The sequence below is a fragment of the Oncorhynchus keta genome, chromosome 9 (assembly GCF_023373465.1).
Source record: "Oncorhynchus keta strain PuntledgeMale-10-30-2019 chromosome 9, Oket_V2, whole genome shotgun sequence".
NCBI classification, from domain to species: domain Eukaryota; kingdom Metazoa; phylum Chordata; class Actinopteri; order Salmoniformes; family Salmonidae; genus Oncorhynchus; species Oncorhynchus keta.
This window is the reverse complement of record NC_068429.1, coordinates 2,972,431-2,994,793: the sequence shown is the minus strand read 5'-3', so window position 1 is coordinate 2,994,793 and position 22,363 is coordinate 2,972,431. Positions and strand designations below refer to the sequence as shown.

Genomic DNA, 22,363 nt, shown 5'->3' with positions numbered 1-22,363 from the left:
TTCAAAATAAAATATGAATTTTAAACTAATTAGGCATGCATGAGCAGCAGTTCTGTCCTAAATTAATTTTCAATTTGACTTGCTATGATGCTGCGTGATGTGATGCTCATTAGCATCACTGTAGACCTAACGTTTGCGTGCCAATACAAGGCTATTAAAAACAATCTTTCTATATATTTAACCTTAGCCTATAATATCACAAAGAAAAATAAAACTACCTAAATTCGAACATATAGGAAGCTAATTGGTAAATAATACAATCGCGTGTCTCTCCCCTCGCGCTACAAAAAAAAGAGTGTTTTCAATTATGCGCTCAAGAAAAAAGCGTGACGTCATTACAGCGGTCCAGTCCCGTCGAGTGGCTCTGAGACGCTGCAGAGGAGGACGCAAGGAAAGTAGAGAGCCACCAGAACTATGCAATCACAAAAACACACTCGTCTCTATGGACTGTAAAATGAAAATATCACACATCCTCCACTTGGATTGGAAGAAACAACACATGCGACTCTGATGACCAACACAATAACGGAATTCACTTTTTGGAGTTTGGGAGTTCACTCCGAAATAATCTTTTGGCGTTTCAAGCAACAGTTTGTAAATATCGCTGAGACAGAACGACTGTAAGTAGGAATTTATTTGTTTATCTCGAACATGAAACATTTTAATCTCAACACGTAGCTATAGCTATATACGAGTTGTGTCCGTTTTTCCTTCTCCCTCGCGCACCTTCAGCTGCATCTTCAGGTGTCAATGCAAACGTAGGAAGGTTGTTTTCAAAAGTCGAACTAGTATGTTACCGGCCACAATCAATTGACAACTGTTTAATGGAAGTTACCGCCTATGTCGTGTTCCTGGTCAACGTCTATTTAATATGTCTGGATCTCACGGCAGAACACCGTGCAGCTGAATCATAACTTGATGCGCCTGTGCAGTGCCAGGAAAAGCTATTGCATTTTTACATTAGTTCAATAAATGAATCTTTGTTTTTCCATGGACAAAAAAACAACAGATGAAATGTGGGCTTTGGAAAATGGCAATAACTGTTACCTGGGTTGATCGATTTGGGCAACTTTTTTCACTTTTTCTTAGATGAATCCTTGGTAGACAAATTATTCAGAATAAAACACCTGGGTCCTGTAATCCCCAGGCTCTATCCTGTCGTCCTGTAATCCCCCAGGCTCTATGATGTCATCCTGTAATCCCCAGGCTCTATCCTGTCGTCCTGTAATCCTTCAGGCTCTATGCTGTCGTCCTTTAATCCTCCAGGCTCAATGCTGTCGTCCTGTAATCCCCAGGCTCTATGATGTCATCCTGTAATCCCCCAGGCTCTATGCCGTCGTCCTGTAATCCTCCAGGCTCTATGCCGTCGTCCTGTAATCCTCCAGGCTCTATGCTGTCCTGTCGTCATGTAATCCCCCAGGCTCTATGCCGTCATCCTGTAATCCTCCAGGCTCTATGCCGTCGTCCTGTAATCCTGCAGGCTCTATGCCGTCGTCCTGTAATCCTGCAGGCTCTATGCCGTCGTCCTGTAATCCTTCAGGCTCTATGCCGTCGTCCTGTAATCCTCCAGGCTCTATGCTGTCCTGTCGTCCTGTAATCCCCCAGGCTCTATCCTGTCGTCCTGTAATCCTGCAGGCTCTATGCCGTCGTCCTGTAATCCTGCAGGCTCTATGCCGTCGTCCTGTAATCCTCCAGGCTCTATGCCGTCGTCCTGTAATCCTCCAGGCTCTATGCTGTCCTGTCGTCCTGTAATCCTCCAGGCTCTATGCTGTCCTGTCGTCCTGTAATCCTCCAGGCTCTATCCTGTCGTCCTGTAATCCTCCAGGCTCTATCCTGTCGTCCTGTAATCCTCCAGGCTCTATGCTGTCGTCCTGTAATCCTCCCAGGCTCTATGCTGTCGTCCTGTAATCCTCCAGGCTCAATGCTGTCCTGTCGTACTGTAATCCTCCAGGCTCTAATCCTCTAGGCTGTCGTCCCTGTAATCCTCCAGGCTCTATGCTGTCCTGTCGTACTGTAATCCTCCAGGCTCTATGCTGTCCTGTCGTCCTGTAATCCTCTAGGCTCTATGCCGTCGTCCTGTAATCCTCCAGGCTCTATGCTGTCCTGTCGTCATGTAATCCCCCTCAGGCTCTATGCCGTCATCCTGTAATCCTCCAGGCTCTATGCCGTCCTCCAGCCCTGTAATCCTGCAGGCTCTATGCCGTCGTCCTGTAATCCTGCAGGCTCTATGCTGTCCTGTCGTCCTGTAATCCCCCAGGCTCTATCCTGTCGTCCTGTAATCCCCCAGGTTCTATGCCGTCGTCCTGTAATCCTGCAGGCTCTATGCCGTCGTCCTGTAATCCTCCAGGCTCTATGCTGTCCTGTCGTCCTGTAATCCTCCAGGCTCTATCCTGTCGTCCTGTAATCCTCCAGGCTCTATGCAGTCATCCTGGAATTCTCCAGGCTCTATGCCATCGTCCTGTAATCCCCCAGGCTCTATCCTGTCGTCCTGTAATCCTCCAGGCTCTATGCTGTCGTCATGTAATCCTCCAGGCTCTATGCTGTCCTGTCCTGTAATCCTCCAGGCTCTATGCTGTCATCCTGTAATCCTCCAGGCTCTATGCCGTCGTCCTGTAATCCCCCAGGCTCTATCCTGTCGTCCTGTAATCCTCCAGGCTCTATGCTGTCGTCCTGTAATCCTCCAGGCTCTATGCTGTCATCCTGTAATCCTCCAGGCTCTATGCTGTCGTCCTGTAATCCTACAGGCTCAATGCTGTCCTGTCGTCCTGTAATCCTCCAGGCTCTATCCTGTCGTCCTGTAATCCCCCAGGCTCTATCCTGTCGTCCTGTAATCCTCCAGGCTCTATGATGTCACCCTGTAATCCCCCAGGCTCTATCCTGTCATCCTGTAATCCTTCAGGCTCTATGCTGTCGTCCTGTAATCCTCCAGGCTCTATGCTGTCGTCCTTTAATCCTCCAGGCTCAATGCTGTCCTGTCGTCCTTTAATCCTCCAGGCTCTATGCCGTCGTCCTGTAATCCTCCAGGCTCTATGCTGTCCTGTCGTACTGTAATCCTCCAGGCTCTATGCTGTCCTGTCATCCTGTAATCCTCTAGGCTCTATGCCGTCGTCCTGTAATCCTCCAGGCTCTATGCTGTCCTGTCGTCATGTAATCCCCCAGGCTCTATGCCGTCATCCTGTAATCCTCCAGGCTCTATGCCGTCGTCCTGTAATCCTGCAGGCTCTATGCCGTCGTCCTGTAATCCTGCAGGCTCTATGCCGTCGTCCTGTAATCCTTCAGGCTCTATGCCGTCGTCCTGTAATCCTCCAGGCTCTATGCTGTCCTGTCGTCCTGTAACCCCCAGGCTCTATCCTGTCGTCCTGTAATCCTGCAGGCTCTATGCCGTCGTCCTGTAATCCTGCAGGCTCTATGCCCTGTCGTCCTGTAATCCTGCAGGCTCTATGCCGTCGTCCTGTAATCCTCCAGGCTCTATGCCGTCATCCTGTAATCCTCCAGGCTCTATGCTGTCCTGTCGTCCTGTAATCCTCCAGGCTCTATGCTGTCATCCCATAATCCTCCAGGCTCTATGCTGTCCTGTCGTCCTGTAATCCTCCAGGCTCTATGCTGTCCTGTCGTCCTGTAATCCTCCAGGCTCTATCCTGTCGTCCTGTAATCCTCCAGGCTCTATGATGTCGTCCTGTAATCCTCCAGGCTAGGCTCTATGCTGTCGTCCTGTAATCCTCCAGGCTCAATGCTGTCCTGTCGTCCTGTAATCCTCCTGGCTCTATGCCGTCGTCCTGTAATCCTCCAGGCTCTATGCTGTCCTGTCGTACTGTAATCCTCCAGGCTCTATGCTGTCCTGTCGTACTGTAATCCTCCAGGCTCTATATGCTGTCCTGTCGTCCTGTAATCCTCTAGGCTCTATGCCGTCGTCCTGTAATCCTCCAGGCTCTATGCTGTCCTGTCGTCATGTAATCCCCCAGGCTCTATGCCGTCATCCTGTAATCCTCCAGGCTCTATGCCGTCGTCCTGTAATCCTGCAGGCTCTATGCCGTCGTCCTGTAATCCTGCAGGCTCTATGCCGTCGTCCTGTAATCCTGCAGGCTCTATGCCGTCGTCCTGTAATCCTCCAGGCTCTATGCTGTCCTGTCGTCCTGTAATCCCCCAGGCTCTATCCTGTCGTCCTGTAAGCCCCCAGGTTCTATGCCGTCGTCCTGTAATCCTGCAGGCTCTATGCCGTCGTCCTGTAATCGTCCAGGCTCTATGCTGTCGTCCTGTAATCCTCCAGGCTCTATGCTGTCCTGTCGTCCTGTAATCCTCCAGGCTCTATCCTGTCGTCCTGTAATCCTCCAGGCTCATGCAGTCATCCTGGAATTCTCCAGGCTCTATGCCATCGTCCTGTAATCCTCCAGGCTCTATGCTGTCGTCCTGTAATCCTCCAGGCTCTATGCTGTCCTGTCGTCCTGTAATCCTCCAGGCTCAATGCCATTTAGCGCTTTTATCCAGCGTCCTGTCATCCTGTAATCCTCCAGGCTCTATGCCGTCGTCCTGTAATCCTCCAGGCTCTATGCTGTCCTGTCGTCCTGTAATCCTCCAGGCTCTATGCCGTCGTACTGTAATCCTCCAGGCTCAATGCTGTCCTGTCGTCCTGTAATCCTCAGGCTCTATGCCCTGTCGTCCTGTAATCCTCCAGGCTCTATGCCGTCGTCCTGTAATCCTCCAGGCTCTATGGCTGTCCTATGCCGTCGTCCTGTAATCCTCCAGGCTCTATGCCGTCGTCCTGTAATCCTCCAGGCTCTATGCCGTCGTCCTGTAATCCTCCAGGCTCTATGCTGTCCTGTCGTCCTGTAATCCTCCAGGCTCTATGCCGTCGTACTGTAATCCTCCAGGCTCTATGCTGTCCTGTCGTCCTGTAATCCTCCAGGCTCTATGCCGTCGTACTGTAATCCTCCAGGCTCAATGCTGTCCTGTCGTACTGTAATCCTCCAGGCTCTATGCTGTCCTGTCGTCCTGTAATCCCCCAGGCTCTATGCCGTCGTCCTGTAATCCTCCAGGCTCTATGCTGTCCTGTCGTACTGTAATCCTGCAGGCTCTATGCCGTCGGCCTGTAATCCTGCAGGCTCTATGCCAGCGTCCTGTAATTCTTCAGGCTCTATGCCGTCGTCCTGTAATCCACCAGGCTCTATGCCGTCGTCCTGTAATCCACCAGGCTCTATGCCGTCGTCCTGTAATCCTCCAGGCTCTATGTCGTTGTCCTGTAATCCTCCAGGCTCTATGCTGTCGTCCTGTAATCCTCCAGGCTCTATGCTGTCGTCCTGTAATCCTCCAGGCTCTATGCTGTCGTCCTGTAATCCTCCAGGCTCTATGCTGTCGTCCTGTAATCCTCCAGGCTCTATGCCGTCATCCTGTAATCCTCCAGGCTCTATGCTGTCGTCCTGTAATCCTCCAGGCTCTATGCTCTGTCATCCCTGTAATCCTCCAGGCTCTATGCTGTCCTGTCGTCCTGTAATCCTCCAGGCTCTATGCTGTCCTGTCGTCCTGTAATCCTCCAGGCTCTATGCTGTCATCCTGGAATTCTCCAGGCTCTATGCCATCGTCCTGTAATCCTCCAGGCTCTATGCTGTCGTCCTGTAATCCTCCAGGCTCTATGCTGTCCTGTCGTCCTTTAATCCTGCAGGCTCTATGCTTCCTGTCGTCCTGTAATCCTCCAGGCTCTATGCTGTCGTCCTGTAATCCTCCAGGCTCTATGCCGTCGTCCTGTAATCCTCCAGGCTCTATGCCGTCGTCCTGTAATCCTGGCTCTATGCTGTCATCCTGTAGTCCTCCAGGCTCTATGCTGTCCCAGTCCTGTAATCCTCCAGGCTCTATCCTGTCGTCCTGTAATCCTCCAGGCTCTATGCCGTCGTCCTGTAATCCTCCAGGCTCTATGCTGTCATCCTGTAATCCTCCAGGCTCTATGCTGTCCCGTCCTCCTGTAATCCTCCAGGCTCTATGCCGTCGTCCTGTAATCCTCCAGGCTCTATGCTGTCCTGTCGTCCTGTAATCCTCCAGGCTCTATGCTGTCCTGTCGTCCTGTAATCCTCCAGGCTCTATGCTGTCCTGTCGTCCTGTAATCCTCCAGGCTCTATGCTGTCATCCTGGAATCCTCAGGCTCTCATGCTGTCATCTGTCCTGTAATAATATCCATTTAGCTGTCGCTGTAATCCTCCAGTCTCTATGCTGACTTACAGTCATGTGTCGTCATAATCCTCCATTCTATGCCGTCGTCCTGTAATCCTCCAGGCTCTATGCTGTCGTCCTGTAATCCTCAGGCTCTATGCTGCCGTCCTGTAATCCTCCAGGCTCTATGCTGTCCCGTCATCCTGTAATCTCCAGGCTCTATGCAGTCGTCCTGTAATCCTCCAGGCTCTATGCCGTCCTCCCTGTAATCCCCCAGGCTCTATGCTGTCGTCCTGTAATCCTCAGGCTCTATGCTGTCGTCCTGTAATCCTCCAGGCTCTATACTGTCGTCCTGTAATACTCCAGGCTCTATGCTGTCGTCCTGTAATCCTCCAGGCTCTATCCTGTCATCTTGTAATCCTCCAGGCTCTATGCTGTCATCCTGTAATCCTCCAGGCTCTATCTTGTGTCCTGTAATCCTCCATGGCTCTATGCTGTCCTGTCATCCTGTAATCCTCCAGGCTCTATTTCTGTCGTACTGTAATCCTCCAGGCTCTATGCTGTCCTGTCGTCCTGTAATCCTCCAGGCTCTATGCCGTCATCCTGTAATCCTCCCAGGCTCTATCCTGTCGTCCTGTAATCCTCCAGGCTCTATGCTGTCGTCCTGTAATCCTCCAGGCTCTATGCTGTCCTGTCGTCCTGTAATCCTCCAGGCTCTATGCTGTCGTCCTGTAATCCCCCAGGCTCTATGCTGTCCTGTCGTCCTTTAATCCCACAGGCTCTATCTTGTCGTCCTGTAATCCTCCAGGCTCTATGCTGTCGTCCTGTAATCCTTCAGGCTCTATGCTGTCGTCCTGTAATCCTCCAGGCTCTATGCCGTCGTCCTGTAATCCTCCAGGCTCTATGCTGTCATCCTGTAATCCTCCAGGCTCTATGCTGTCCCGTTGTCCTGTAATCCTCCATGCTCTATGCTGTCGTCCTGTAATCCTCCAGGCTCTATGCCGTCGTCCTGTAATCCTCCAGGCTCTATGCTGTCATCCTGTAGTCCTCCAGGCTCTATGCTGTCCCGTTGTCCTGTAATCCTCCATGCTCTATGCCGTCGTCCTGTAATCCTCCAGGCTCTATGCTGTCCTTTCGTCCTGTAATCCTCCAGGCTCTATGCCTCGCCGTCCTGTAATCCTCCAGGCTCTATGCTGTCCTTTCGTCCTGTAATCCCCCAGGCTCTATGCTGTCGTCCTGTAATCCTCCAGGCTCTATGCTGTCGTCCTGCAATCCTCCAGGCTCTATGCTGTCATCCTGTAATCCTCCAGGCTCTATCTTGTGTCCTGTAATCCTCCAGGCTCTATGCTGTCCTGTCATCCTGTAATCCTCCAGGCTCTATTTCGTTGTACTGTAATCCTCCAGGCTCTATGCTGTCCTGTCGTCCTGTAATACTCCAGGCTCTATGCTGTCGTCCTGTAATCCTCCAGGCTCTATCCTGTCATCCTGTAATCCTCCAGGCTCTATGCTGTCATCCTGTAATCCTCCAGGCTCTATCTTGTGTCCTGTAATCCTCCAGGCTCTATGCTGTCCTGTCATCCTGTAATCCTCCAGGCTCTATTTCGTTTGTACTGTAATCCTCAGGCTCTATGCTGTCCTGTCGTCCTGTAATCCTCCAGGCTCTATGCCGTCATCCTGGAATTCTCCAGGCTCTATGCCATCGTCCTGTAATCCTCCAGGCTCTATGCTGTCGTCCTGTAATCCTCCAGGCTCTATGCTGTCCTGTCGTCCTGTAATCCCACAGGCTCTATCTTGTCGTCCCTGTAATCCTCCAGTCTCTATGCTGTCGTCCTGTATTCCTTCAGGCTCTATGTCGTCGTCCTGTAATCCTCCATGCTCTATGCCGTCGTCCTGTAATCCTCCAGGCTCTATGCTGTCGTCCTGTAATCCTCCAGGCTCTATGCTGCCGTCCTGTAATCCTCCAGGCTCTATGCTGTCCCGTCATCCTGTAATCGTCCAGGCTCTATGCCGTCGTCCTGTAATCCTCCAGGCTCTATGCTGTCCTTTCGTCCTGTAATCCCCCAGGCTCTATGCTGTCGTCCTGTAATCCTCCAGGCTCTATGCTGTCGTCCTGCAATCCTCCAGGCTCTATACTGTCGTCCTGTAATACTCCAGGCTCTATGCTGTCGTCCTGTAATCCTCCAGGCTCTATCCTGTCATCTTGTAATCCTCCAGGCTCTATGCTGTCATCCTGTAATCCTCCAGGCTCTATCTTGTGTCCTGTAATCCTCCAGGCTCTATGCTGTCCTGTCATCCTGTAATCCTCCAGGCTCTATTTCGTTGTACTGTAATCCTCCAGGCTCTATGCTGTCCTGTCGTCCTGTAATCCTCCAGGCTCTATGCCGTCATCCTGGAATTCTCCAGGCTCTATGCCATCGTCCTGTAATCCTCCAGGCTCTATGCTGTCGTCCTGTAATCCTCCAGGCTCTATGCTGTCCTGTCGTCCTGTAATCCCACAGGCTCTATCTTGTCGTCCTGTAATCCTCCAGTCTCTATGCTGTCGTCCTGTATTCCTTCAGGCTCTATGCCGTCGTCCTGTAATCCTCCAGGCTCTATGCTGTCTTCCTGTAATCCTCCAGGCTCTATGCTGTCGTCCTGTAATCCTCCCAGGCTCTATGCTGTCGTCCTGTAATCCTCCATGCTCTATGCTGTCGTCCTGTAATAATATAATATCCTCCAGGCTCTATGCTGTCGTCCTGTAATCCTCCAGGCTCTATGCTGTCGTCCTGTAATCTTCCAGGCTCTATGCCGTCATCCTGGAATTCTCCAGACTCTATGCCATTGTCCTGTAATCCTCCAGGCTCTATGCTGTCGTCCTGTAATCCTCCAGGCTCTATGCTGTCGTCCTGTAATCCTCCAGGCTCTATGCTGTCGTCCTGTAATCCTCCAGGCTCTACGCTGTCGTCCTGTAATCCTGCAGGCTCTATGCTGTCCTTTCGTCCTGTAATCCTCCAGGCTCTGTGCTGTCGTCCTGTAATCCTCCAGGCTCTATGCTGTCCCGTCGTCCTGTAATCGTCCAGGCTCTATGCCGTCGTCCTGTAATCCCCAGGCTCTATGCTGTCCTTTCGTCATGTAATCCCCCAGGCTCTATGCTGTCATCCTGTAATACTCCAGGCTCTATGCTGTCGTCCTGTAATCCTCCAGGTTCTATCCTGTCGTCCTGTAATCCTCCAGGCTCTATCCTGCCGTCCTGTAATCGTCCAGGCTCTATGCTGTCGTCCTGTAATCCTCCAGGCTCTATGCTGTCGTCCTGTAATCCTCCAGGCTCTATGCTGTCGTCCTGTAATCCTCCAGGCTCTATGCTGTCGTCCTGTAATCCTCCAGGCTCTATACTGTCATCCTGTAATACTCCAGGCTCTATGCTGTCGTCCTGTAATCCTCCAGGCTCTATCTTGTGTCCTGTAATCCTCCAGGCTCTATGCTGTCCTGTCGTCCTGTAATCCCCAGTCTCTATGCTGTCCCGTAGCTCTTACAGATTATTTCAGTCTTTTGCTTAAACATTGGCTTGGACAGATTGATAGTCAACAAACCTACCTGTTTGTTTTTGGCATGTCCCCAAAGTCTACGCCTTGGTGTCGTCTCTCTCTGGCTCTGATAGGGCTGTGTTCAATGCTGGGTGCCGGTCTGAGGTCTCACTAACAATGGTTTGGACATTTGACAAAAGTGATCTGTTTTTTTCACTTTGTTTTGCTTTGAATCAGAACTACCTTTATTTGCCAATACATTAAGATGTCAGCACCATATCAAATCCATGTACAACGCCTTAAAATGAACTGAATATAGAACATAGAATTTGTCAGATCCTGTCATCTAATACCGAAAGGATGTGGACACCTGCTCGTTGAACATCTCATTCTAAAATCATGGGCATTAATATGGACTTGCCCCCATCCCCCCTTTGCTGCTATAACAGCCTCCACTCTTCTGGGAAGGCTTTCCACTAGATGTTGGAACATTGCTGCTATAACAGCCTCCACTCTTCTGGGAAGGCTTTCCACTAGATGTGGGAACATTGCTGCTATAACAGCCTCCACTCTTCTGGGAAGACTTTCCACTAGATGTAGGAACATTGCTGCTATAACAGCCTCCACTCTTCTGGGAAGGTTTTCCACTAGATGTAGGAACATTGCTGCTATAACAGCCTCCACTCTTCTGGGAAGCTTTTCCACTAGATGTTGGAACATTGCTGCTATAACAGCCTCCACTCTTCTGGGAAGCTTTTCCACTAGATGTTGGAACATTGCTGCTATAACAGCCTCCACTCTTCTGGGAAGGCTTTCCACTAGATGTGGGAACATTGCTGCTATAACAGCCTCCACTCTTCTGGGAAGGCTTTCCACTAGATGTTGGAACATTGCTGCTATAACAGCCTCCAGTCTTCTGGGAAGGCTTTCCACTAGATGTTGGAACATTGCTGCTATAAAAGCCTCCACTCTTCTGGGAAGGCTTTCCACTAGATGTTGGAACATTGCTGCTATAACAGCCTCCACTCTTCTGGGAAGCCTTTCCACTTGATATTGGAACATTGCGGCGGGTCCAAGAGCTTTAGTGAGGTCGGGTACTGATGTTGAGTGATTAGGCCTGGCTCGCAGGTGGCATTTCAATATATCCCAAAGGTGTTGGATGGGGTTAAGGTTAGGGCTCTGTGCAATCCAGCCAAGTTTTTCCTCTTAGATCTCGACAAACAATTTTTGTTTGGACCTGGTTTTTCTGCACGGGGGAATTGTTGCCACACAGTTGGAAGGACAGAATCGTCTAGAATGTCATTGTATGCTGTAGCATTTAAGATTTCCCTTCACTGGAACTAAGCCCGAACCATGAAAAACAGCCCCAGGCCATTATTCCTCATCCACCAAACTTTACAGTTGGCACTATGCATAGTCTTCTCCTGCCATCCACCAAACCCAGATTTGTCCGTCGGACTGCCAGATGATGAAGCGTGATTCATCACTCCAGAAGAACGTGTTTTCCACTGCTCCAGATTCCAATGGCGGTGAGCTTTACACCTCCCCAGCCGTCGCGTGCGTGGCAGAACAGTTTTTGTAGGACAAACCGTTCCAGATGATTTTGTGAGAAGACCGTTTTTTCGTGATGTCTCATGGTCTGTGCAGACACCGCTCTGTCATCTTTCACAGCAGATGCGAAAGTGCGATACAGATGTGGTAGATCGAGACATTTGTTTAGTATTACTCTATTTAGATATCCGCGGGGGGCGTAGACATCGACCATAGCAGGTTAAGTGTTCAAATCTGACTTCTGACAATGTATCTGTAATCGGCTTTACAGCCGCTAGTTTCAAAACACTGCATGGGTTTCACCATGTTAACACAGTGGGCATCATAGTAAGAAGGCCCTGGTATGGGTTTCACCATGTTAACACAGTGGGCATCATAGTAAGAAGGCCCTGGTATGGGTTTCACCATGTTAACACAGTGGGCATCATAGTAAGAAGACCCTGGTATGGGTTTCACCATGTTAACACAGTGGGCATCATAGTAAGAAGACCCTGGTATGGGTTTCACCATGTTAACACAGTGGGCATCATAGTAAGAAGACCCTGGTATGGGTTTCACCATGTTAACACAGTGGGCATCATAGTAAGAAGACCCTGGTATGGGTTTCACCATGTTAACACAGTGGGCATCATAGTAAGAAGACCCTGGTATGGGTTTCACCATGTTAACACAGTGGGCATCATAGTAAGAAGACCCTGGTATGGGTTTCACCATGTTAACACAGTGGGCATCATAGTAAGAAGACCCTGGTATGGGTTTCACCATGTTAACACAGTGGGCATCATAGTAAGAAGACCCTGGTATGGGTTTCACCATGTTAACACAGTGGGCATCATAGTAAGAAGACCCTGGTATGGGTTTCACCATGTTAACACAGTGGGCATCATAGTAAGAAGACCCTGGTATGGGTTTCACCATGTTAACACAGTGGGCATCATAGTAAGAAGACCCTGGTATGGGTTTCACCATGTTAACACAGTGGGCATCATAGTAAGAAGACCCTGGTATGGGTTTCACCATGTTAACACAGTGGGCATCATAGTAAGAAGACCCTGGTATGGGTTTCACCATGTTAACACAGTGGGCATCATAGTAAGAAGACCCTGGTATGGGTTTCACCATGTTAACACAGTGGGCATCATAGTAAGAAGACCCTGGTATGGGTTTCACCATGTTAACACAGTGGGCATCATAGTAAGAAGGCCCTGGTATGGGTTTCACCATGTTAACACAGTGGGCATCATAGTAAGAAGACCCTGGTATGGGTTTCACCATGTTAACACAGTGGGCATCATAGTAAGAAGACCCTGGTATGGGTTTCACCATGTTAACACAGTGGGCATCATAGTAAGAAGACCCTGGTATGGGTTTCACCATGTTAACACAGTGGGCATCATAGTAAGAAGACCCTGGTATGGGTTTCACCATGTTAACACAGTGGGCATCATAGTAAGAAGACCCTGGTATGGGTTTCACCATGTTAACACAGTGGGCATCATAGTAAGAAGACCCTGGTATGGGTTTCACCATGTTAACACAGTGGGCATCATAGTAAGAAGACCCTGGTATGGGTTTCACCATGTTAACACAGTGGGCATCATAGTAAGAAGACCCTGGTATGGGTTTCACCATGTTAACACAGTGGGCATCATAGTAAGAAGACCCTGGTATGGGTTTCACCATGTTAACACAGTGGGCATCATAGTAAGAAGACCCTGGTATGGGTTTCACCATGTTAACACAGTGGGCATCATAGTAAGAAGACCCTGGTATGGGTTTCACCATGTTAACACAGTGGGCATCATAGTAAGAAGACCCTGGTATGGGTTTCACCATGTTAACACAGTGGGCATCATAGTAAGAAGACCCTGGTATGGGTTTCACCATGTTAACACAGTGGGCATCATAGTAAGAAGACCCTGGTATGGGTTTCACCATGTTAACACAGTGGGCATCATAGTAAGAAGACCCTGGTATGGGTTTCACCATGTTAACACAGTGGGCATCATAGTAAGAAGACCCTGGTATGGGTTTCACCATGTTAACACAGTGGGCATCATAGTAAGAAGACCCTGGTATGGGTTTCACCATGTTAACACAGTGGGCATCATAGTAAGAAGACCCTGGTATGGGTTTCACCATGTTAACACAGTGGGCATCATAGTAAGAAGACCCTGGTATGGGTTTCACCATGTTAACACAGTGGGCATCATAGTAAGAAGACCCTGGTATGGGTTTCACCATGTTAACACAGTGGGCATCATAGTAAGAAGACCCTGGTATGGGTTTCACCATGTTAACACAGTGGGCATCATAGTAAGAAGACCCTGGTATGGGTTTCACCATGTTAACACAGTGGGCATCATAGTAAGAAGACCCTGGTATGGGTTTCACCATGTTAACACAGTGGGCATCATAGTAAGAAGACCCTGGTATGGGTTTCACCATGTTAACACAGTGGGCATCATAGTAAGAAGACCCTGGTATGGGTTTCACCATGTTAACACAGTGGGCATCATAGTAAGAAGACCCTGGTATGGGTTTCACCATGTTAACACAGTGGGCATCATAGTAAGAAGACCCTGGTATGGGTTTCACCATGTTAACACAGTGGGCATCATAGTAAGAAGACCCTGGTATGGGTTTCACCATGTTAACACAGTGGGCATCATAGTAAGAAGACCCTGGTATGGGTTTCACCATGTTAACACAGTGGGCATCATAGTAAGAAGACCCTGGTATGGTTTCACCATGTTAACACAGTGGGCATCATAGTAAGAAGACCCTGGTATGGGTTTCACCATGTTAACACAGTGGGCATCATAGTAAGAAGACCTGGTATGGGTTTCACCATGTTAACACAGTGGGCATCATAGTAAGAAGACCCTGGTATGGGTTTCACCATGTTAACACAGTGGGCATCATAGTAAGAAGACCCTGGTATGGGTTTCACCATGTTAACACAGTGGGCATCATAGTAAGAAGACCCTGGCATGGGTTTCACCATGTTAACACAGTGGGCATCATAGTAAGAAGACCCTGGTATGGGTTTCACCATGTTAACACAGTGGGCATCATAGTAAGAAGACCCTGGTATGGGTTTCACCATGTTAACACAGTGGGCATCATAGTAAGAAGACCCTGGTATGGGTTTCACCATGTTAACACAGTGGGCATCATAGTAAGAAGACCCTGGTATGGGTTTCACCATGTTAACACAGTGGGCATCATAGTAAGAAGACCCTGGTATGGGTTTCACCATGTTAACACAGTGGGCATCATAGTAAGAAGACCCTGGTATGGGTTTCACCATGTTAACACAGTGGGCATCATAGTAAGAAGACCCTGGTATGGGTTTCACCATGTTAACACAGTGGGCATCATAGTAAGAAGACCCTGGTATGGGTTTCACCATGTTAACACAGTGGGCATCATAGTAAGAAGACCCTGGTATGGGTTTCACCATGTTAACACAGTGGGCATCATAGTAAGAAGACCCTGGTATGGGTTTCACCATGTTAACACAGTGGGCATCATAGTAAGAAGACCCTGGTATGGGTTTCACCATGTTAACACAGTGGGCATCATAGTAAGAAGACCCTGGTATGGGTTTCACCATGTTAACACAGTGGGCATCATAGTAAGAAGGCCCTGTTATGGGTTTCACCATTTTAACACAGTGGGCATCATAGTAAGAAGACCCTGGTATGGGTTTCACCATGTTAACACAGTGGGCATCATAGTAAGAAGACCCTGGTATGGGTTTCACCATGTTAACACAGTGGGCATCATAGTAAGAAGACCCTGGTATGGGTTTCACCATGTTAACACAGTGGGCATCATAGTAAGAAGACCCTGGTATGGGTTTCACCATGTTAACACAGTGGGCATCATAGTAAGAAGACCCTGGTATGGGTTTCACCATGTTAACACAGTGGGCATCATAGTAAGAAGACCCTGGTATGGGTTTCACCATGTTAACACAGTGGGCATCATAGTAAGAAGACCCTGGTATGGGTTTCACCATGTTAACACAGTGGGCATCATAGTAAGAAGGCCCTGGTATGGGTTTCACCATGTTAACACAGTGGTCATCATAGTAAGAAGACCCTGGTATGGGTTTCACCATGTTAACACAGTGGGCATCATAGTAAGAAGACCCTGGTATGGGTTTCACCATGCTAACACAGTGGGCATCATAGTAAGAAGACCCTGGTATGGGTTTCACCATGCTAACACAGTGGGCATCATAGTAAGAAGACCCTGGTATGGGTTTCACCATGCTAACACAGTGGGCATCATAGTAAGAAGGCCCTGGTATGGGTTTCACCATGTTAACACAGTGGGCATCATAGTAAGAAGACCCTAGGGAATACGGTGCAATTTGGGACTGTCCCTGTGTTTTTGTGAATGTGACAAATGATGAGTGGTGATAGTGATTGTTGGTGCTGTCAAACCAACCAGATGGGAAGAGCCTGCACCGGCCGGTAGGTCAGATGGAATGCAGGTCAGTCACAGGAGAGACCTGCGTCCTGTCCCAGCCTCAACCCCAGCCCCTTCCTAAGCTCTCCCAGGGATGGCTTCATGTTCATTGGGCAAGTAATCATGTAATACCCCTCACTGTCTGGTGTATTATATACCCACGTCGGGCACACTCCATGCCCAACTCGGAGGGAGAATAACATGTGGTTACTCTGTAGTAGAGGTCAACCGATTCATCGGAATGGACGATTTCAAGTTTTCATAACAATCGGAAATCGGTATTTTTGGTTATAGTAGTGGTAGTGGTAGTGACTGGTTATAGTAGTGGTAGTGGCTGGTAATAGTAGTGGTAGTGTCTGGTTATAGTAGTGGTAGTGGCTGGTTATAGTAGTGGTAGTGGCTGGTTATAGTATTGGTAGTGTCTGGTTATAGTATTGGTAGTGTCTGGTTATAGTAGTGGTAGTGTCTGGTTATAGTAGTGGTAGTGTCTGGTTATAGTAGTGGTGGTGACTGGTTATAGTAATGGTAGTGACTGGTTATAGTAGTGGTAGTATCTGGTTATAGTAGTGGTAGTGACTGGTTATAGTAGTGGTAGTGACTGGTTATAGTAGTGGTAGTGACTGGTTATAGTTATAGTAGTGGTAGTGACTGGTTGTAGTAGTGGTAGTGACTGGTTGTAGTAGTGGTAGTGACTGGTGGTAGTGACTGGTTGTAGTAGTGGTAGTGACTACAGTAGTAATGGTAGTGACTGGTTATAGTAGTGGTAGTGACTGGTTATAGTAGTGGTAGTGACTGGTTATAGTAATGGTAGTGACTGGTTATAGTAATGGTAGTGACTGGTTATAATAATGGTAGTGACTGGTTATAGTAATGGTAGTGAATGGTTATAGTAATGGTAGTGACTGGTTATAGTAATGGTAGTGACTGGTTATAGTAATGGTAGTGACTGGTTATAGTAATGGTAGTGACTGGTTATAGTAATGGTAGTGACTGGTTATAGTAGTAGTAGTGACTGGTTATAGTAGTGGTAGTGACTGGTTATAGTAGTGGTAGTGACTGGTTATAGTAGTGGTAGTGACTGGTTATAGTTATAGTAGTGACTGGTTATAGTTATAGTAGTGACTGGTTATAGTTATAGTAGTGACTGGTTATAGTTATGGTAGTGACTGGTTATAGTAGTGGTAGTGACTGGTTATAGTGACTGGTTATAGTTATAGTAGTGGTAGTGACTGGTTATAGTTATAGTAGTGGTAGTGACTGGTTATAGTTATAGTAGTGGTAGTGACTGGTTATAGTAGTGGTAGTGACTGGTTATAGTTATAGTAGTGACTGGTTATAGTAGTGGTAGTGACTGGTTATAGTTATGGTAGTGACTGGTTATAGTAGTGGTAGTGACTGGTTATAGTAGTGGTAGTGACTGGTTATAGTAGTGGTAGTGACTGGTTATAGTAGTGGTAGTGACTGGTTATAGTTATAGTAGTGGTAGTGACTGGTTATAGTAGTGGTAGTGACAGGTTATAGTAGTGGTAGTGACTGGTTATAGTTATAGTAGTGACTGGTTATAGTAGTGGTAGTGACTGGTTATAGTAGTGGTAGTGACTGGTTATAGTAGTGGTAGTGACTGGTTATAGTAGTGGTAGTGACTGGTTATAGTTATAGTAGTGGTAGTGACTGGTTATAGTTATAGTAGTGGTAGTGACTGGTTATAGTTATGGTAGTGACTGGTTATAGTTATAGTAGTGACTGGTTATAGTAGTGGTAGTGACTGGTTATAGTTATGGTAGTGACTGGTTGTAGTTATAGTAGTGACTGGTTATAGTAGTGGTAGTGACTGGTTATAGTAGTGGTAGTGACTGGTTATAGTTATAGTAGTGGTAGTGACTGGTTATAGTTATGGTAGTGACTGGTTATAGTTATGGTAGTGACTGGTTATAGTTATAGTAGTGACTGGTTATAGTAGTGGTAGTGACTGGTTATAGTTATGGTAGTGACTGGTTATAGTTATGGTAGTGACTGGTTATAGTTATAGTAGTGACTGGTTATAGTTATAGTAGTGACTGGTTATAGTTATAGTAGTGACTGGTTATAGTAGTGGTAGTGACTGGTTATAGTAGTGGTAGTGACTGGTTATAGTAATGGTAGTGACTGGTTATAGTTATAGTAGTGGTAGTGACTGGTTATAGTAATGGTAGTGACTGGTTATAGTTATAGTAATGGTAGTGACTGGTTATAGTAGTGGTAGTGACTGGTTATAGTAGTGATAGTGACTGGTTATAGTAGTGGTAGTGACTGGTTATAGTAATGGTAGTGACTGGTTATAGTTATAGTAGTGGTAGTGACTGGTTATAGTAGTGGTAGTGACTGGTTATAGTAGTGATAGTGACTGGTTATAGTTATAGTAGTGGTAGTGACTGGTTATAGTAGTGGTAGTGACTGGTTATAGTAGTGGTAGTGACTGGTTATAGTAGTGGTAGTGACTGGTTATAGTAATGGTAGTGACTGGTTATAGTTATAGTAGTGGTAGTGACTGGTTATAGTAGTGGTAGTGACTGGTTATAGTTATAGTAGTGGTAGTGACTGGTTATAGTAGTGATAGTGACTGGTTATAGTAGTGGTAGTGACTGGTTATAGTAATGGTAGTGACTGGTTATAGTAGTGGTAGTGACTGGTTATAGTGACTGGTTATAGTTATAGTAGTGGTAGTGACTGGTTATAGTTATAGTAGTGGTAGTGACTGGTTATAGTTATAGTAGTGGTAGTGACTGGTTATAGTAGTGGTAGTGACTGGTTATAGTTATAGTAGTGACTGGTTATAGTTATAGTAGTGACTGGTTATAGTAGTGGTAGTGACTGGTTATAGTTATAGTGGTAGTGACTGGTTATAGTAGTGGTAGTGACTGGTTATAGTAGTGGTAGTGACTGGTTATAGTAGTGGTAGTGACTGGTTATAGTTATAGTAGTGGTAGTGACTGGTTATAGTTATAGTAGTGGTAGTGACTGGTTATAGTAGTGGTAGTGACTGGTTATAGTTATAGTAGTGACTGGTTATAGTAGTGGTAGTGACTGGTTATAGTAGTGGTAGTGACTGGTTATAGTAGTGGTAGTGACTGGTTATAGTAGTGGTAGTGACTGGTTATAGTTATAGTAGTGGTAGTGACTGGTTATAGTTATAGTAGTGGTAGTGACTGGTTATAGTTATAGGTAGTGACTGGTTATAGTTATAGTAGTAGTGACTGGTTATAGTAGTGGTAGTGACTGGTTATAGTTATAGTAGTGGTTGTAGTTATAGTAGTGACTGGTTATAGTAGTGGTAGTGACTGGTTATGGTTATAGTAGTGGTAGTGACTGGTTATAGTTAAGGTAGTGGTAGTGACTGGTTATAGTAGTGGTAGTGACTGGTTATAGTTATAGTAGTGGTAGTGACTGGTTATAGTTACAGTAGTGACTGGTTATACTAGTGGCAGTGGTAGTGACTGGTTATGGTAGTGGTAGTGACTGGTTATAGTAGTGGTAGTGTCTACTGTAATAGTGGTAGTGACTGGTTATAGTTATAGTAGTGACTGGTTATAGTTATAGTGATGGTAGTGACTGGTTATAGTAGTGGTAGTGACTGGTTATAGTAATAGTAGTGGTAGTGACTGGTTATAGTAGTGGTAGTGACTGGTTATAGTTATAGTAGTGACTGGTTATAGTTATAGTAATGGTAGTGACTGGTTATAGTAATGGTAGTGACTGGTTATAGTTATAGTAATGGTAGTGATAGGTTATAGTAGTGGTAGTGACTGGTTATAGTAGTGATAGTGACTTATAGTTATAGTAGTGGTAGTGACTGGTTATAGTAGTGGTAGTGACTGGTTATAGTTATAGTAGTGGTAGTGACTGGTTATAGTAGTGATAGTGACTGGTTATAGTAGTGGTAGTGACTGGTTATAGTAGTGGTAGTGACTGGTTATAGTTATAGTAGTGGTAGTGACTGGTTATAGTAGTGGTAGTGACTGGTTATAGTAGTGGTAGTGACTGGTTATAGTAATGGTAGTGACTGGTTATAGTTATAGTAGTGGTAGTGACTGGTTATAGTAGTGGTAGTGACTGGTTATAGTAGTGGTAGTGACTGGTTATAGTAGTGGTAGTGACTGGTTATAGTAGTGGTAGTGACTGGTTATAGTAGTGGTAGTGACTGGTTATAGTTATAGTAGTGGTAGTGACTGGTTATAGTAGTGGTAGTGACTGGTTATAGTAATGGTAGTGACTGGTTATAGTTATAGTAGTGGTAGTGACTGGTTATAGTAGTGGTAGTGACTGGTTATAGTAGTGGTAGTGACTGGTTATAGTAATGGTAGTGACTGGTTATAGTTATAGTAGTGGTAGTGACTGGTTATAGTAGTGGTAGTGACTGGTTATAGTAGTGGTAGTGACTGGTTATAGTAGTGGTAGTGACTGGTTATAGTTATAGTAGTGGTAGTGACTGGTTATAGTAGTGGTAGTGACTGGTTATAGTAGTGGTAGTGACTGGTTATAGTAGTGGTAGTGACTGGTTATAGTAGTGGTAGTGACTGGTTATAGTTATAGTAGTGGTAGTGACTGGTTATAGTAGTGGTAGTGACTGGTTATAGTAGTGGTAGTGACTGGTTATAGTAGTGGTAGTGACTGGTTATAGTAGTGGTAGTGACTGGTTATAGTTATAGTAGTGGTAGTGACTGGTTATAGTTATAGTAGTGGTAGTGACTGGTTATAGTAGTGGTAGTGACTGGTTATAGTAGTGGTAGTGACTGGTTATAGTTATAGTGGTAGTGACTGGTTATAGTAGTGGTAGTGACTGGTTATAGTTATAGTAGTGGTAGTGACTGGTTATAGTAATGGTAGTGACTGGTTATAGTTATAGTAGTGGTAGTGACTGGTTATAGTAGTGGTAGTGACTGGTTATAGTAGTGGTAGTGACTGGTTATAGTAGTGGTAGTGACTGGTTATAGTAGTGATAGTGACTGGTTATAGTAGTGGTAGTGACTGGTTATAGTAGTGGTAGTGACTGGTTATAGTAGTGGTAGTGACTGGTTATAGTAGTGGTAGTGACTGGTTATAGTAGTGATAGTGACTGGTTATAGTAATGGTAGTGACTGGTTATAGTTATAGTAATGGTAGTGACTGGTTATAGTTATAGTAGTGGTAGTGACTGGTTATAGTAGTGGTAGTGACTGGTTATAGTAGTGGTAGTGACTGGTTATAGTTATAGTAGTGGTAGTGACTGGTTATAGTAGTGGTAGTGACTGGTTATAGTAGTGGTAGTGACTGGTTATAGTTAGTGACTGGTTATAGTAGTGGTAGTGACTGGTTATAGTAGTGGTAGTGACTGGTTATAGTAGTGGTAGTGACTGGTTATAGTTATAGTAGTGTAGTGACTGGTTATAGTAGTGGTAGTGACTGGTTATAGTTATAGTAGTGGTAGTGACTGGTTATAGTAGTGGTAGTGACTGGTTATAGTAATGGTAGTGACTGGTTATAGTTATAGTAGTGGTAGTGACTGGTTATAGTAGTGGTAGTGACTGGTTATAGTAGTGATAGTGACTGGTTATAGTAGTGGTAGTGACTGGTTATAGTAGTGGAAGTGACTGGTTATAGTAGTGGAAGTGACTGGTTATAGTAGTGGTAGTGACTGGTTATAGTTATAGTAGTGGTAGTGACTGGTTATAGTAGTGCTAGTGTCTGGTTATAGTAGTGGTAGTGTCTGGTTATAGTAGTGGTAGTGACTGGTTATAGTTATGGTAGTGACTGGTTATAGTAGTGGTAGTGACTGGTTATAGTAGTGGTAGTGACTGGTTATAGTAATGGTAGTAACTGGTTATAGTAGGGGTAGTAACTGGTTATAGTAGTGGTAGTGACTGGTTATAGTAGTGGTAGTGACTGGTTATAGTAGTGGTAGTAACTGGTTATAGTAGTGGTAGTAACTGGTTATAGTAGTGGTAGTGACTGGTTATAGTTGGTAGTAGTGGTTATAGTAGTGGTAGTGACTGGTTATAGTAGTGGTAGTGACTGGTTATAGTAGTGGTAGTGACTGGTTATAGTAGTGGTAGTAACTGGCTGAGTAGGGGTAGTAACTGGTTATAGTAGTGGTAGTGACTGGTTATAGTTATAGTAGTGGTAGTGACTGGTTATAGTAGTGGTAGTGACTGGTTATAGTTATAGTGGTAGTGACTGGTTATAGTAGTAGTGGTAGTGACTGGTTATAGTTATAGTAGTGGTAGTGACTGGTTATAGTAGTGGTAGTGACTGGTTATAGTTATAGTAGTGGTAGTGACTGGTTATAGTAGTGGTAGTGACTGGTTATAGTAGTGGTAGTGACTGGTTATAGTTATAGTAGTGGTAGTGACTGGTTATAGTTATAGTAGTGGTAGTGACTGGTTATAGTAGTGGTAGTGACTGGTTATAGTTATAGTAGTGGTAGTGACTGGTTATAGTTATAGTAGTGGTAGTGACTGGTTATAGTTATAGTGGTAGTGACTGGTTATAGTAGTGGTAGTGTCTACAGTAGTAGTGGTAGTGACTACAGTAGTAGTGGTAGTGACTGGTTCTAGTAGTGGTAGTGACTGGTTATAGTTATAGTAATGGTAGTGACTGGTTATAGTTATAGTAATGGTAGTGACTGGTTATAGTAGTGGTAGTGACTGGTTATAGTAGTGGTAGTGACTGGTTAT

General features: G+C 46.0%; 1 protein-coding gene across 1 annotated transcript in view; it reads left to right on the top strand.

The window, feature by feature from the left end:
* The first annotated feature begins 340 nt into the window (after positions 1–340).
* LOC127931633 (lysophosphatidic acid receptor 1-like) overlaps positions 341–22,363 on the top strand; it is a 99,527-nt gene continuing 77,504 nt past the window's right edge. Inside the window, 1 exon segment of the mRNA XM_052524891.1 lies at positions 341–620. The gene's annotated coding sequence lies outside the window, so the exon portion shown is untranslated.